The sequence below is a fragment of the Balaenoptera acutorostrata genome, chromosome 11 (genome assembly GCF_949987535.1).
Source record: "Balaenoptera acutorostrata chromosome 11, mBalAcu1.1, whole genome shotgun sequence".
NCBI lineage: Eukaryota > Metazoa > Chordata > Mammalia > Artiodactyla > Balaenopteridae > Balaenoptera > Balaenoptera acutorostrata.
Window position 1 is genome coordinate 92,351,324 of NC_080074.1, and position 18,288 is coordinate 92,369,611.

The 18,288-nt window shown below is 36.4% G+C and overlaps 1 pseudogene; it reads right to left on the reverse strand.

Annotated features, from left to right (window-relative positions):
* Positions 1-3,532: 3,532 nt before the first annotated feature.
* The window catches only part of LOC114235600 (telomere zinc finger-associated protein-like), a 28,137-nt pseudogene continuing 13,381 nt past the window's right edge, over positions 3,533-18,288 (reverse strand).

Genomic DNA, 18,288 nt, shown 5'->3' on the forward strand with positions numbered 1-18,288 from the left:
CGAGAATAGAAATCAGAGATAAAATCATAGCTATCTTTGTGCTACCTTCTGGACTAAAAATGCAGTTTGCCTATATTACCCTTTTCTTAAGTCCTCGCTTCACATAAGCTCTGCACAACCAGAAAAGAGACCAGCTGCCCCTTCCCTCCATGAGAGTGATTTTCTGAACCATACACCTTATCTCTTATTACTCAGGACCCACTACCAACATCTATCTTTCTTTAAACATGCACAGCTTGAGGAATAAGAGGAACAAAAGTGGCAAACTTTCTTAATCTGTATTGTACTCATGGATAAAGGCAAACACAGATGAGGTAGAGATTTGGTTGTTGGAAATGTTGGGGCAGGGTTTCAGAGAGCTGTGATTTAGAATTATTCATGGATAGCATTTGTTAAAAATAGACAAAAACAAAACAATTTGTGTCATGTTATTCATTATATATCTGTTCTTCCTTGTAATGAGAAGATGGCAAGTTTGGGAACCCTCTCCACCTCCACAAAGCACAGCCAAACTCAATCAATCCTGATTATGCATAGAAATTATGCTGAGACGGCACAACAATCAGACTTCAAGTATGAGATTTGAGAAAGCTACACTATCCCTTTCCAAAATAATGATTGAGAGGGTGATGAAGATAAGGATAAAAATGGAAGCACCAAATGTTGGCAAACCAGACCACAAAATATCCTTCCTTTTATAAGGATCAAGAAACATAAAACAGAACAAACAGTTAAATGCCCCCCCACCATACGTACACATTAATAATAATGGATTTCTGAAAATATTACTCAAGACAAGAGCATAGAAATATTAATCTGAAATGGGAAAGTATATATCCTAAAATAATTTTTAAAATGAAGAATAAATAGAAAGTCTAGAACAGACTTTAAAATATGCATTTTAGGCAACGAAGAGTTGCATTGGCGTTACAGAAAATCAGTTAAGTGACACTGATGTAAAACAAGAGGAGATTTTTTAGAATCCAAAGAAGGACAAAGAAATGAATATATTAAAACATATCATAATACAATATAAATAAATATTATAGGCATGAAGATTAGAATCTAGCTTAAAATAATTATAATAAACTCAGAACTCTATAGTAGAAACAACAGTCACTGCCTTCGTAATGCAAGGAGATAGGTAAAATTGTAAGTCTCAAATAGGATTCAGCATGTTTCAGAAAAAAAAAAAAAAAAATTACAGTCTGGTCTCCCAGAAAGAAAAAGCAGGTAAATGGAAAAATTTAATATGGCTTAAATTTCTTTGCAACTACATGATAAGTTAGTTACGAAAAGTGAAAAGTCTAAAGAGTTTTGAGGGAAACTTTTGCAAAATTCTAGTTATAAAGACAAAAATTCTGGTTGAAATATGAAGACAGAATTTCAAAGATGCAAGTGCTCTGAAAAATATACTCAATTAGTATTACTGAAAGATTATCAATGTTTCAATTCCAATAAACAGAGAATAATTAAAATTAAGAGTTTAAGAACTAGAAGGCTATAGTATAAAAAATTGTGATAAGACTGATTATATGCATAGAATGATATGTGTGATGTTATTTATCATCAGTGACCCTAAGCTGACAAGTCTTGACATCTAGGCTTTGGTTAATCAGAAAAACAGACTAGTTCAGGTACACTTCGTTAAAACAGAGAAAATTTGAAACAATAACATTGTCTAAAAGTGTGGTTAAAATAATTGTGGTATGTGAACTGTATAATCACTTATTGAGTACATGCTAGGTACATAGCACAGTGCTAGATGGTTTAAATACATTTTATATAAATATATAAAGGTGCCCTGCAAAGAAGATATTGTTATCTCATTTTGCCTAACTTAGTTATATCATTTACACACCTCAACACAGACAAAAAGATTAATCTAGTCAAAGGCTAGCTATTGGCTAAGCTGGGATTCAGAAAGGAATGTAGCTGGGTCTATATACTGTTTTCTCTACCACACCACACTCTCTCAATACCACTGAAAAACAGACACACATTTAAAATCATATCTACAAATGGTTTTTAATTTGGGGGGTGATGCCTATGTTTTAATAATAAATATGAAAGCCAGATACAAAAGTATAGGTAAGTATAATTTCTTCATGTACAAACATATCTTTGAAAAATGATTGCCATAGAATATGCCAAATGATTATTAGCCCTTGGATGATTTTCTATCTGTGATTCCAAATTTTCTGTAAATAAACATTGATTAATTTTGTAATCAAAGGACAACTAAAGATTATTTCATATTTACAAATATTGAAAGAGTCTATTGGGCTGATTTGCATAGTAAAATTTTTATATGGATTCTAAAACTCTCCTCAGTTTATTACTAATATCTATAGATTTTTATTTGTCAATCTAAATCTAATCCCAAATCTTATTAATCACATTTATTAATTTTCTATTTTAAAGATGGATTACCTCTCATTAATTTTCTACAAGACCAGGTGTTATAATTTAGAAAACAAAATATATACACTTTTGCATTTTTGATTAAGACAATTTACATACAATAAAATGCACATATTTTATGTGCACAGTTCAGTGAATTTTAACAAATGTATTCACCTGTGTAACCACTGTCAAATCATTGATGTAGAACATTTCCATCATTCTGGAAACTGCCCTTGTGCCCCTTTCCAAGCAATCTGGAAATCAGTTTGCCGTATTTTCACAAATATAAATGTAACTTTATAAACAATAGAAAGTACATGCAATCTTTAGGCAATGAACAGACCCATATTACATTACTTTAAGCCCCAAGAAAGTGGAGTTTTTGCGATTCATTTTCACTACCATCTACCCCGGGTCTTACCACAGTGTCTGGCATATAATTGGAGCCCATAACATGCTTATTGAAAAAAATGTTTGAGTGCATATTATATAGCAGGCACTGTGCTATTTTTTTAATGGTTAGTTTTGTTATAATATTCTTTGGTGATAGAAATACATGCTGTTAATAAGAAGAAAGTGCTTAAAATAATATGAAAGTATAAAGAACAAAAATGCTGGTAGTTCCCTTATACCATTCTCAAATGATCACTCCCAGAGTAGTCAATATTATTAGTTTGGTGTATTTCTTTCATTCTTATCTTTGCACTTACAAACATAAAACATGTATATTCTTTTAAAAAACAAATAAAACAATTAATGTTTATCGATAATCTCTTATGGGTCAGGCTTTGTTCTAAACTTTGGAGATACAGCAGCAAACAAAATATATTAAATGCCATATCTTCATAAAGCCTATAGTTTAATGGGAAGAGACAATGATAAAGAAAGTATGTAAATGATACAGGATGTTAGATAATGTTGAGTGCACAAGGAGTGCAGAGGAAAACTAAGCAGCCAAGAAGGACACGCATGTCTCAGGAGTGGGTGAAAGCAGGGTGGCTATTTTAAATGGGAGTTAGGTATGGACTTCTTGAGAAGATCTTATGAGCAAAACATGAAGGTGGTCAGGCGTAAAGCATTCAAAAAAAAAACGCATTTATTTTTTTAGAGTCCAAAGCCCTGTGGCTTACTGGGGGCCAGGGCCAAGTGGGCTGTGGTGGGCAGGGGAGCTACGTGTCACCTTTCTCAGAGATGGCAGCCGTGAGGATGAACGAGGGATGCAGGACCCCCGGCTCTCCTCTGCACACAGATGCTGACCAGGCCGCCCTGGGCCAGGGACTTCACCATCTCAGCTGAGCCCACCACCATTGTCTGGTTTTCAATGACCAGGGTCCACCTTGTGCTCTGGTGGATTGCAGTTCCGCACAGGCCATAGGTGGGCCTACTGGGTGAACTTGGAGCCACGCTCGGTGCAGTTGAACTTCCTCACTCCCTTGTGCTGTCTGACGTGCCCACGCAGCTGAGCCATCACTTTAAAGGTCTTCCCACAGATCTGGCAGAAGTGGGACCCTCCTGGTGGCGCCCTGCTGGTGGCGGCCAGTCATGTAATAGGGCAGAGTGGGCACGCAGCCATTAGCGAGTAACCATCATTGCTCAACAGTCAGCACGGGGGTCAGATGTCCTGCTCAGGCAACAGTGGTCCTTGGTGCATTGAATGTGGCTGGAGGTGGATTCTGGCTTTCTCCCCAGGGCCTTCCAGGCCCTCTGGTGTCCGGGCAGGCAGGTGAGCTTGGGGACCGGGGACAGGCTAAGGGCTGTGTCCTGCAGAGCTCCAGAGCCCTCACCAGGGCCTCCCCCTGGCCTTGAAGTAGCGGCGAACCCCTCCCCCATCCCCACCTCTGCGGCCTAATGGCGGCAGCCGTCTCCACGGGTCGCGGTCCACGGAGGCCTCGGCAGCTGGAGACTGTGGATGCTGCCATTAAGGTGACAGCTTCAGCCAGCTTCAGTCTCTCTGTGCAAGTTTCAAAACTTGGTCCAGCTGAGATCAGTTGTCTAGCGCTAGGAGCTGGCCAGAGGTCAGGGTTAAGTAGCAAGGACATTGCACATCATTACCTCAGGCCCACCTCTGTGTTGGGGCTATTCTCAAAGAAGGGCAATTGCTGTGAGCTGGGAATTCACCTGACGGGTATTTGCTACAACCTGTATTCCTATTGATCCTGTACAAATGATTCTCTCCAGTTTAAATGGAAAGCCTGAGGGCTGGCTGGGTCGTGGCTCCTGGCTCCCTCGGTGATGACAGCTGGGCAGGGTCTGGGCATCTGACTCTGAGGCGCCGTCAGCTGAGATCTGCCTCTTCAGCCAGGCCTGGGCCCTGGCAGGAGGAGCCAGACTGGGTGCTGGATGAGTGCCCCCAGGCAGGGTGACCAGCCTGCACAGGCCACTCCCCTCCCCCTTAGCCAGGGCCTGGACCTCAGAGGGCGAAAGCTGAGCCTTGGGACCTTGCCCTTTCTTTTCAGAACAGAGAGTAACATTTGTTTTGGTGGAAATTTACGGGAACATCATGACCTGATGGCGACCTGACCTCAAGAACAAAGGCTCTGACACCAGGAAGTGTGCACCAACTAGCCACGCCCCTCCCTCGCCTTTCCTATAAAAGGGCTTTGCTGAAAGCTTTCGGGGAGTTTGGGGTCTTTAAGGCGTGAGTCACCCTTCTCTTGCATCACCCTGCAATAAACATTTCTATGTTCCAAACTCCGACGTTTTGGTGGTGTTCGGCCTCACTGTGCATCAGGCACAGGGCCTCGCGTTTGGTAACAGTCCCGTGCTTCTCAGCAGGGGCCCTTCTGGGTGCTGAACTCACAGCTGCAGGCCTCTCACTGCTGTGGTGCTGTCGTGCTTCTCCAGGCCAGCTTGGGTGCAGAAGGTGTAGCCACAGAGGTGGCGCTGGAAGGGCTTCTGGCCCGCGTGCCTGCGCAGGTGCAGGTTGAGACCTGCCTTCTGGGTAAAGGCGTGGCTGCAGAACTTGCAGACACATGCCCTCTAATCCCTGTGTTTGGCCTTGGTGTGCATCTGCAGGCCATTCTGGCTGCACGCGGCAGAACTCCTTGCATGCCAACAGCTCACCGCAGTGCTTAAAAGCCTGGTGCAGCTGCAGTTCCCTTTGGGACAAGAAGAACTTGGCCTGGGTGGGACAGGTGTGGAGCTTGGGAGCTCCATGCAGCTTGCTTCCTTGGCTCTGCATGAACAACTTCTTCCTGAACTGCTGCGAGCAGGCACAGCACTTGGAGGGCATCTCCCCCCGTGTGGGATGCCAAGTGTACCGGCAGCTCCGTCCTCCAGCAGAAGGCCTCCAGGCACTTCCCGCACGTGAAGACGTGTTACGATTGGTTCAGACAGCTCCGGGCTTCATGCTTCAAGATGTTCTCCTTTGGAAGATAACACATTCCAAATTTGGGGCGCTAGAAGGTTTTCTCCCCAGTGTGTTTCCTGTTGTGCACTTTTTGATATTTGCTGAGGAATTTTTTGGAAGAAAAAAGAGGGTAAGAGTCTTTCTTTCACCTGCTGTTTAAGTGCCTTGAAGTCAAAATACTCAATATGCCAAAGTAGCATATTTTGGGGCGACCTATTCTGATTTACTTTGAACGGATATAGCTATCTTCTAGGATTATAGGGTTCTGTGCTTATTTTTGTGGGACAGAACGGAGTGGGGAAACAGTACTTAGAATGAAGTATTTCAAGCCTATCCAAAAAAAAAAAAAAATCCTCTACGTACTTGAGAACTGACCAGAAAGTCAGGTTAGGACAGCAGTCAGGGAGGAGACGATGTATAATGTATGGTATAGAATGCTTGGCCCCAAAGAAATTCACAAAGTGTACAGGGGATCTGGTTAGAATTAACCAAATAAATTTGTCTAATATATTGTTTCTAGCTCAGAATCTTGTATGTTTACAGTTGTCTGACAAATATCTCACTATGCAAATTCCTAATCCTTTACCTAATTTTAGGATAAAAGATGTGTGTGCTTACATCTGGAATTATGAAGACAGATTGAGTGAATGCACTTTGTAAAAGCAGGCTCCATCTGACTTGCATATGGATGAGAAACCATCTTAGCAGTATGCACTGGTGGATATGTCTCTGGAATTTTTAATCCTCTTATTTTATTATCATGCTGGTTTATGTTTTAAACGTATTAAAATGGCTTGTGTTTTTATTTCTAAACATCTAATGTAAAAGTCATAACTCACATTGCTCCTTTAAAACACAATTAGAAAAGCATTTCTGGGATTATCATTCAATTTATTACATTCAGTGATATTTTGTTACTTGTACCATAGGAAGCTAATAGGCCTCATGAACTGTATCTAGAATACAAGTTGTACTGCTAGCATATTCCAACCTCTAAGTGCCTTTCATGTCAGCGTGAGAGATACGATCAGGCATTTGAAAGCTCCGGCCTATTTATAAAGATACCATCAAAACCTGCCTGATGCAGCTGACTTATGAATCAATTATCTGAACTACACCAAGTGATATATCTATTCTGAAATTTAGAGTCATATATTTGAAGTTAAACTACAAACAGATAAACTATTCAACAGCCTATCATGATTCTTATCTCTATGTCTATATCTGTCAAATGCTGGGAGAAAAAAAAGGCAAAATCTTACTGATTTTACTGGGAAGAGTTTTTAAAAATAAATCACACAGATACAAATTCTCTCTCTCTCTCTCTCTCTCTTTCTCTCTTGCTCTATCTCCCTCTCTCTCTCTAACACATATACACAAACACACACACACACACACCTAGCTATCAAATTACTTATGACCTGAGGGAAAATTTAAATAAAATCAAGAGCGTGCAAGGGATGACTCCCGTTGTAAAAGGGGAAAAATAACAATAAGTAATATTAATTCTCTTAAATTTTATGTCTTCAATGAAATGGCTGAGTATTTCAGTAAATAGAAATGCCACCGTTAGGACAAAAGGTACAAAGCCACTGCGTGCAGAGAGACAACAGTTATGTTTCATCCCAGATGTTGTTGAAAATAAGCCAAACCTAAGACAGATACGTGTCCTTTTGTTTTGTTTTTAGGCGATACCTCACAAGATGTATTCTATTTCAGGATCTACTCTTCATTTCTAAATATTAATGATCTCAGTTTTACTGCTTTGCCTGGTAGAGTTCAGATTTCAGGAACGTTTTATTCATGCTGACCAAAGTCATGAGAGACACGTGCACTAGGATGACAAACTATTAATGTAAAATGAGGAAATGTAGTAACTTTCAACTACACAATGAGCTATCTTCTCAATAGGAAAACTTGTATAAGAGACAAAATTAATATCAGAAGTCTGCTTTTCTCCAAAGAATTAAAATAAAAGAAACTCAACATTTTACTGCTTCCTTGAAAAAGTGACTTCTATGGTGAGTAAAAAAAAAAATAAGAGGCAGTTAGGCAAGAAATGCTGAAAAAGGCCTTTGGAGTATAATACAATACAAGCCAAAGTTTCTGAAGTTGTGTCCCCTCATCAGAATCTCTTGGCGGTGGTGGGGTGGGGATGGCCTGAGATGGTGCAGGAGGTAAAGCTAATTTAAAATGCGAAGTTCTGAGCTCCACCCTGGGTTTACTAAATGAAGATCTGTGGGTATATGATAAGAATCAGTCTGAATATACTTTTTAGTAATTCTTGGCACACTCAAGCTTGTAAACCTTTTTGTCAAAGAAGAATGCAAGAAAAAATCTGGCATGATAAGCAGGAGACAGGTCAAGAATGGGTTAGGCATGGTGATTAGGGGTTTGGGATTTACGCTGAAACTAACGGGTACCCACAGGGCAAGGGAGTAATGTGCACACATTTGTGCTTTAAAAATATGATTCTACCTGCAACATAAAGAAAGGCAATATGAAGGAAAGAATGGAATCAGGGAAACCAGAGTTAGGAGGTGGTTGGGTTGCCATGATCTAACCATGAGGTGGTAGTGACTTGCACTAATAACGATTAACAATATGAAAAGTCAAAGCTAACATTTGCTGAACAATTATGCACCAGGAAAAGTGCTTTACAAGAATTTCTTATCTATATTTTAAAAGTACCCTATGAGGTACATGGGAACTATTATTATCCTTATACAGACAAAACAGAAAACCTGAACTCAGGGTAATTAAGTTACTTTATATAATTAGTAAATGGTAAGACAAGGATTCAGATCCACATCTCTGACTCAGCTACCATATTCTTAACAGCTATGTTATTCTGTCTAACAAATGAAGTGGCAGAATAGGGAGCTACATAGAAGGTAGAGTTGATAGGATTGATGGCTGCTTATAGGACAAAAGAGATAGAGAGGATGAGATGATGCCTGGGATTTGAGGTGGGTTATGATGCTTTTCACCGGCACAAATGAATATAATAGGAGTGGGTTAGAGAGGAAAGAGAATACATTCATTTTTAGACATTGGGTGTACGGTGCCTCTGGAACATCCATGTAGCATGTCCAGTAGGAGATGAGTATAACATTTTTGAGTTCAGGATATAAGTGTGTGTGTTACAGTTTGAAGAGTCAGATGTACATAGGAGAAATTCAAAGTCTTATAAATGGACATTAATGTCTGGAGACTTGAATATAGGGAGAAGAAAAGCAGGCCTAGTACAGAAACCTTGAGAGGAGTAACAGGCAGAGGAGGAAATAACTAAGACTATTAACACATAATTTATTTTTCAAAAGAGGTCACTCAAGAATGAAAGAGACACTAGTAATAATTACAGTGATAAGAGGTGATGGGCATAAATGGGTTCTGACCCAGACCAGCCAGGACATAGGACTGCCCTTCTCTAAGGAGGCTGAGAAATGAGAATTTTAAAAGGCAGGAAGAAAACCAGCTGAGAGTGTTAACCTGGAACCTGGAGGGTCTATAATATTATTGTAATACTTATATGGCATAAACGTATTTACTTTCATGAAGCCTACAATTTTAATCATGATTCCAGTTCTCACAATGAGTACAAACAGGTAGGAAAAATCAGTTAAAGATTACTTGTCTAGTCTGGCTTTCCCAAGTATCATCTGCATCCAAATTTGTATTCCATTTAAGGATAAAATTTCTAAATGGATTTAAATGCTCATTTCAGTAGAAATTTCATCTCTTTTTTTCTTCAGTATTTTTCATTTGTTATGAAAATTTCCCATAACTTATATTGCTTCTTGAAAGACTCTATAATATCTTCATTTTTAGAGAAACACTGAGGAATCATAATAAAGATTAGGCAGCCCCCTTTATCTCATGCTGCCCAGAAATTCTCTCTTAAGTATACATCTCTGGGAAAATGTCTGTATATGACTAATCTAATCTGTGGTTATTTATTTTTGTGAACATATTTTTTTCGGAGAGTGGCATTTTTATGATAGTAATTTCAAATTGTGGGTTAAGCCTTATTTCAGTTTGGTAGCCTGATATGAACTTGCTGATATTATTTTCTTAAAATTAATGAGGAGAATATTCTCAGGATCAATTATGTCTCTTATTAGAAGAGTAATCTCAGTGCCTAATAATGCCACTCAATTTCCTATTCTTCCATAAACATTTCCAGCATACTCTAGCCAAATAGGTTCCTTTTTCTTTTTTCATTCTCTGTAGTATTAGTGGTTAATTCTTTCCTTCATACCACTTGGGCTATTTTATAACTGTCTCTTAACGCATGAAATATTTCTAGTTTATTATGCTGTTTCTAAGTGGATATATTCAGATTTTTATAAGTAGATGTGTGGAAAAAATTAATCTTTGATAGATGTATTTTTGTCCATTAATAATATTATGAAGCCATAATGGTGTAGGAAATTTACATGCATGGTCTAAGAATATAATAAGTATGCAAAAATCATTTATTGAAGGGAATGAAATTTCAGAATTATTCAAGTAGGGAATAGTATTTTGTATAAAGTAGATACAGAAAATTTAAGTTGGTACTGATAACCTAGTCCCTGTGATAGAAAGTGCCCGTCTTGTAGAACAGGGCTTGATATTAAAATGCCCCATTCTATTCTCTGCATTTATTAATGTTTTGGGGGAGATTTTCAAAATGCACTGGACCATTTTGGATAATTGAGTATCCCTTAGTAAAGGGATAGATAAATTGACCATTATTTACAGAAGCATTGAAGTTGCCATGTAAATATACTTTAGTTATTGAAACATCTCACAATGTAACTGTAAAAAATTCTTCTAATTTAAGGTTTATTATATCCTTAGAAATAATGAAAAATATAACAAAAGACACTATAATAGATCTGCCTTTGCACAGGATCTGATCAGAAAGTGTTCTTTCTCACACATTATATGTATTAAAAACAAAATATAAAAGTCAAGAGCTGCAAAAAAAAATTCAGTTAATGATGAGTAAGGATGTCATAAAAATTTAAATATTTTATTTGTGGTAAGAAATAAATAAAACCAGTGAACTTCCAGAGCATATTTCTTTAATTTTTAGGTGATAAATGTCATGTCTTCAATACTTAATGTAGTCTCATAAGTCAAAAGAAAATAAAAACAGCAGCAATGCCATATAAAATGAGTAAAGGTCACAAAGAAGAAAATACAAATAGCCGATGAATAGATCAAAAATCATTCAAGTTCCTCTTAACCAGAGAAATTAAAATACGAAACTGAAAATATTGTTTGGCCTATCATATTGACAAATGTTAAGATGAAGATAATGTTCAATGCCAAAACCAGTACAGTGAGGTTGGCATTTCCATACCCTGCTGGTAGCGTACACATTGATTCAACTTCACATAATCTATTTGTCATTATGTATCAAGAGCCTACGTACTAAAAATTTGATTTTCTTCATCTTTGTGTGTGACAATGCATAGATTTAGTGTTTTATGAAAAATTAAAATTACAAAATAACATTTTAAATAACTATTATTCACTTTTTTTCTGACATAATTGTTACTTTATTACTAAATTTAGAGAGGGGTAGGACAAGAAAATATATGTATATTCCTCTTTTTTTCATTTTGGCTAGTTCCACAAAAGTTATACACCCTATGATTTTATATAAATTTTCAAATTTAGAATAGTCAAAACCATACCAAAATTAGTAGGTTGGTTTGAATTTCTATAATTTTTTTAAAAAGTTTAAATTATTTCAGTTACATTTTTATGTGAAAAGGAGAAATAAATTCTGATTTCCTTGTACCATTATGCATAGTTATATTCCATTTGATCACAGAAAGTATATGTATGCAAATTGTTTTTGAAGTTTAAATGATATGTTTTGGAGTGGTTATATATAATACTTAAGATATAGTTAAGACCCTAAAGAAAGTTCCTCCCTCCCTCCCTCCCTCCTTTCCTTCCTTCTTTCTATTTAAAAAAATTTTTAAAAATAGCACCCATTGTTTTCCAAACCCAATATTGACTTGGGTCAGAATTATTAGCTGCACTTTAATCATTGTTTCTAATTTTTTTCTTTTAATAGATCACATTTACTTCAAAGCCTAGTCCAAGTTGACTTTTGGTAAGAGTTCTTACCCCTCCCAGTGTACTCTTTTATTATTTCATTGGGTATTTTAAGGATTAAATGTACAACTTGGAAGTTTTAAATTTCTCATGAACTAGGAGGGGAAGGTAGAAATAATACATAAGGACATTATGCCCCCTTTAATACAATTCCTTCAAGACACACAGAGACACATACACCTCAGTCTTGTGAAATAATATTTGTATCTTTTTGTCATGAAATACTATTTCAGGAATCATTTTGCAAATTGTTTTCATTTCATGGGAAAAATAAGAAATTTTAAAGTTTTCACTAATTAATTAATACATATTGCTGATTTTATAGATGCTGTGTCTTTAGCATAATATTATTTATCATTTCAGTTTTATACATTAAAAAATTCCACAAAGTAAATTATAAAGTTATATTTTATCTGATTTTAACCATCTATGTGACAATATTTTTTTTCACATAATTATCTTAAATTTCATCATCTTATTTTATGAGTGTAACACTTATTTAATCAATGCTCTATAGATACACATTTATGTTTTTTCAATTTTGTTATAATAAATAATGCTGTCATATGTATTATCATGCATGTATTTTTCCATAGAATCATTTATAAATAAGATAACATTCTAGAATAGGAAAATGTCAAATGCTATGCATTGTTTTAAGACTTTTGATACATATTGCCAAATTACTTTCTTGGAAAGTCTTCAAATTTACACCATCTCCAGCACTGTATGATAGCACATTTGCTTATCCATTCTTTCTTTGGTTTCTCAGCATCTCCTGCATTTAGTCCCCAGGGGATTTTTCTTATTGTAAAGTGCATTTTCTATGTTTGAAAATATTCAATTCTCTTATGGAAGAAAGGAAAGTGAATGGAATAATTTACGTGGTAAGCAGAGGTAAATTAGTAAACTGTGATGCATTTTAGAAAGACAAAGTAGGTCATATATGTGTGAATATAGAAAGGGATGGAAGAGCGCAGAGATACCTACCTAATATTCACGAGGTACCTGGGACATTAGGTATTCCATGACATACGAAATATATATGAGACATTTAATATTCCTTTAGTCTTAATTCAGCCAAAGTTTGATGACTCCCATCATGGCCCCACGAATCCTCCACCCAAGAAACACTCAAACATCACTTTTTATCCTTGCATCCAAACCATCAGTGGGGAAGGCTGATGTAGCAGAGAGACATATGAATATTAAAATCCCCCGGAATCAGGAAGTGTCCTTTCAATTTAATTGCATGATATACTAAGCCCATTAACTCACCCATCTCTTCCACTTTGCTTTGTGCTGTGTGCTTTAAGTTGACTAAAGGAATTCCAATTTTCCGTGATTTTTTCCTTTCCCTGATCTCTGTGAAACTTGTCTGGTAGGGTGCTTGGAAGCTACCTTTGTGTGAAGGTAATTTCCCACATGACACTTTCTTACTTTTGCAGCTATGCATTTAAATTTTTAAAAAATACATTTTATGGAGGGTAGGGGGGAGAAAAGAAAAGAGAGAGGGAGAGAAAACGAGAGAGAGAGAGAAGAAGGTAAGTATTTCCAAGAAGCAGGGTACTAGATTCTAATTTTATCACTAATATATGATATTGTGGACAAGTCACTCACTATTTTTATTGTGGTTAAACATGCATAACATATGATCTATCTTTTAACAAACTTTTAAGTGTATAGTGCAGTGTTGTTAACTCTACACACAATGTTGTACAGCTGATCTCTAGAAAGTTTTCATCTTGGAAAAGCCACTCACTTTTTTTTTTTTTTTTTTTAATATTTATTTATTTATTTATTTTTGGCTGTGCTGGGTCTTCGTTTCTGTGAGAGGGCTGTCTCCAGTTGTGGCAAGCAGGGGCCACTCCTCATCGCGGTGCGCGGGCCTCTCACCACCGCGGCCTCTCTTGTTGCAGAGCACAGGCTCCAGACGCGCAGGCTCAGTAATTGTGGCTCACAGGCCCAGTTGCTCCGCGGCATGTGGGATCTTCCCAGACCAGGGCTCGAACCTGCGTCCCCTGCATTAGTAGGCAGATTCTCAACCACTGCGCCACCAGGGAAGCCCCAGCCACTCACTTTTATAAGTGTTTTTCCTACATCTTAGGGGAGTTCTGAGTTTTAAGGAGTGAACTGATGAGAGTATGTTTTGAATGGCATAACATGATATACGAGAATAAAAGATTTTGGTATTTTGGTTATCTTATTCTTGGCTTTCTGTTGGTGCACCAAAGTCAACTGTTTAAAAGCACATTTTTAAACATTGATAAGAACTTTCTTCCTTATCCTGTAGTATAACTGCTACTGTAGTGAAACAGATGTTTGTATTATGTGTAGTCAGAGAAGACAGTGTTTTCAGTTTCTCTTTGAATAAATCCATACATGAGGCAGAATGAATCATTCTAGATTCTTTCTTTACTACTGTGGGTTACCAGGAAGCATGCAGAATGTGTTAGCTGCTGCTACTAGAATCATCCCATGATATACGTGTCCTATATGAAGATTAGGAAGTATCAATACATAGGAGAAAGTACTCACCACTTTGACAAGTGAGGATGACAAGCTATGGGCACATGGGTGGCTGTCTAGGCTTAGGAAGAATAATTCTCTAGGGATATAGAGTGAAACTCTTTTCCTTCCATAGGCACCAAATAGTATTCCTTTACCTTTTTGAACTGAAAGAGAGACCTCACACTTACATAGTAAAATTAAAGTTCCAAGACTCTTAGATCAAGTGGAATACTTTTATAAAACTATTCACTGAACACAACCATAAAAGAGATGAATAACTAGTGTAGTTGTCACAAAATAAGCTCTATCGAGCAGTAATTTAACTGCAGTCTTGAACTAACCGTGGTTTTATTATTAATGAAGTGTATATTTCTTTAAGAATTGAGAGCTTGGAATTAAAGAATAAAACAGATGCCCCAGAATTCATTTAATCTATACATTCACTGAGTTTTAATTAAAATCTTATATACTACTTGCTAAAAGTACTCTTGTGGTAGCTATTGTATGTGTTTTCTAGTTTATGGTTTCACACAAACTAGGACCTAACAGATTCACTACTCCCTCAGAAGAATACCTTGATATAAGGGTCATTAGCTGTATAAGGAGGAAGACAGTGAATTACATAAGCACCTGCAAATTCTAGATAAAGAACAGATGACATGCTTGTGTGCATTTCTCTCATGTAGGAATAAGGAACCCTCGGCAGGCTCTTAAATTTCTATTGACTGAGGTCATAGTTGGGGCTACACATGGATACACCTGCGCCTGCAAGAGGAAATGGTGTCACCTATAGTATAGAAGAGAAAGGACTGGGAAAATAAGCACCAAGGCATATGACACTTATTCTCGAGGAATTCACTATCAGTGGGAACACCTACAACTAATTCTAACATAACATCCATTCCACTGCTCTAGTTGTTGAGCTGTCCTGAAGCCAATTTCAGCATCAACGTATATTCAAAAGAGTCACCAATTTGAAGTCTGCAAAGCACCGAAAAGCAATTTATATCTTCACTAAAATTTCTCAGATAAGTGGCAAAAGAAATTATATCACATGTCACAGAGCAAACCCCCTAAAATTCCACTTACCTTTGCTAGTCTCCCCAAAGTCCTAAATATTACAGATGTCCTCCTACAATTTTTGTAATTCCATCTAAAACAAAAGTCTTTTCCTCTCTCAAAACACTAGTCCTAACTTGGTAATATTTTCTCCTCTTTCTTTTGTATTATTTTATAGCCTAATTTAATTGCCCTTGACTTGGCAACTCTTCTTCCATTATCACAAATAACTCAATAGTTTCAGCTAGAAATCTCCTTATAAAGCGGAGTAAGGGGAAAAGTTTGCTGTTTATCTGGATCACACTAGTGGTATAAAAGTGCCTTGGGACTATAGAGGAGTTTTCTTGTCTTCTCTTTAATTTTATTTTTTTTCCTTCTTTTCCTTTTTTCTTTAATTTCCTATTCTTTTTTTTTTTCTTTCCTTTTTAGTTTTTCTTTGTTAGGTCTCTGTCCCTTATTTTTTTCTCTTGTACAGATCAGAAAATGTTTCACAAAGGGAAATACAAATTGGCCATTTCTCCAGAAGCTTCCTTGCCATTAAAGTCAATAATTTTTACCGTGGCCTGAAATGCTTTCTCTATTATCTTCCTGTGTCAACCTATTGGGCCTCATCTAGTTACAGAATACAAAGTCATTGAGAAGGACTGCAGTTAATTCTTGGTGTTAATTTGGATGATGGTAAATATTGTAATCGTATGAACACCACCAAATATACTCAAAGCACATCCTTTCTCTCTGTCTCTGTCTCTCTCTGTTTCTTTCTCTCTCCCTCTCTTTCTCTCTACACCTCCTTCTCTTAGGTCATTCCTAATGGAATCTTCTAAGCAATAAAATGGACTATATATAAAATGGAAGGAGAAAATGTGAAAAATTAAGCAAGTGGTCATCAGATTTGGGGGACTCTATAGCACTGCCTTACCAGAAGTTCATGAAGATAATGAAGTTGTTTTTAGGCACTCATTCTCTTCTTCTCCTTTAAAACTTTCCACCTTCTATTTGTCTGTAACTTTTACATTTAGTATCTACTGGGTGGGAAAATTTGGACATACCTGCTTTTCAAATTAAAGATTCATACTCAGTAGCCTCGAGATTTGTGGCAAGGTGCTAAACTTTGTTTGTTGCAGTTGTTGCATCTTGAACATAAAAATAGCAATGTCTATTTTATAAAATGGAGGTGTTAAATCAGCTAGCATATTTAAAGCAACTAGTATACTGTACAACAAGCAAAAGCCAGTCAATAAGTGTTTCTTACTTCTTCATCTACTTTTCTTTATTAAAATATATTTTCTTGAAAGGGTCTAATATCAGGAAATTACACTAAAGGGAGTTTTGTGAATGAATTGCTTGTTCTGAGTGCCTTCAAATTTTAAGCTTTATATGTAATAGTAAAGTATCAAATTTATTCTGTATTAAAGGGGATTCTAAAATGTTTAAGCTGGTGGAATTGAGATACAGTTTCTTTCAGTAAGTCTTATCTGTAGGAGGTGATAATACAGTTGACTCTTGAACAATGGCGAGGGTTAGAGGTGACAACCCCTTGTGAAATAAAAAATCCACGTATAATTTTACAGTTGGCCCTCTGTTTCCAAGGTTCCACATCCATAGATTCAACCAATCATGCATCATGTAGTACTGTAGTATGTATTAATTGAAAATAATCTGTGTATAAGTGGATCTGAGCAGTTCAAACCTGTGTTGTCCAAGTGTCACTCTATTTGAATATTTGGCTCTATTAGTCACAAAACTTCTATCACTATATTATTGTCAATAAAATCATTTAAATATATAATCATGGAAAAAATGAAACATTATGATTTCCAAATCTTTACCTGGATATAGATTATCAACGTGTGAAGATCACAGTTTTACCATAAACACAATAATGTTTTATATCCTGGGCTAGATATCATAAGAACCATTAATCTCTATGTCTATTAAAACTTCATAACTAGTTAAGTGCAGTTGTTAAATAATTTCCTTTTATAGTAAAAGCTTTACAATTAACAAGCTAGGCACTGATTCAAGTCATTATCAATTTCTCTGTGATTATTATAGCTTCCATAATAATCTGCATTCCATTAACATAGATTAGGCAGCACTTTAAAGACCAGCATCATTAGCTTTAGTTTCACGAAAAGATGAGAAGAAACCAGACTTAATTTCATGGAGTCTCATAGTTGCAGAGTAACACCAAAGCTCTCAGACAAAAGATGTAAACAAATAACAATGTATATAATTTTGAATGTGACCCTTTCCTGGTTCTAAAACTATCTTTGGGAGCTTAGTGCATTAATATTTTTTTACAATTGTCTATTTTTCATTTAGATTTCAAAGTTAAACAGAGTAGCACCTAGAAACTCAGGCAGTTACACAGCAGACTTAATTAGTTATGATTTATGTTTATTATCCAAAGGATGTACATATAAGAAACATAAAAATACTCCCAGAAGGAAAGTCAAATATGTAACAGTAATGCATCAGATATATTGTAAATGTAGTTGAATCTAGAGAAACAATGACAGTGTAAAACAGTAAGAATATTATGTCAATTGAATAGATAAAAGTTCAAAACAGGACTAGAATGCTAGAAAAGAGCATGAATTTTCAGAAGAAGATTAAAGAAAATAATTAATTTTATATATTGTTAAGTTACAAATGTATTTATGATTTTTGCCTTGGGAATTTTCAGCTCTGATTAAGATATGGTAGTTAACAGCAGATGAGCATTCCCATCTAGTATAGATAAACATAAATAAAATACATACAATAAATAAAATAAAATACATCAAATATAGCTAAAATACAGAAAAAAAAAACCTGAAGGAAATGGAGGGTTGCTGGGG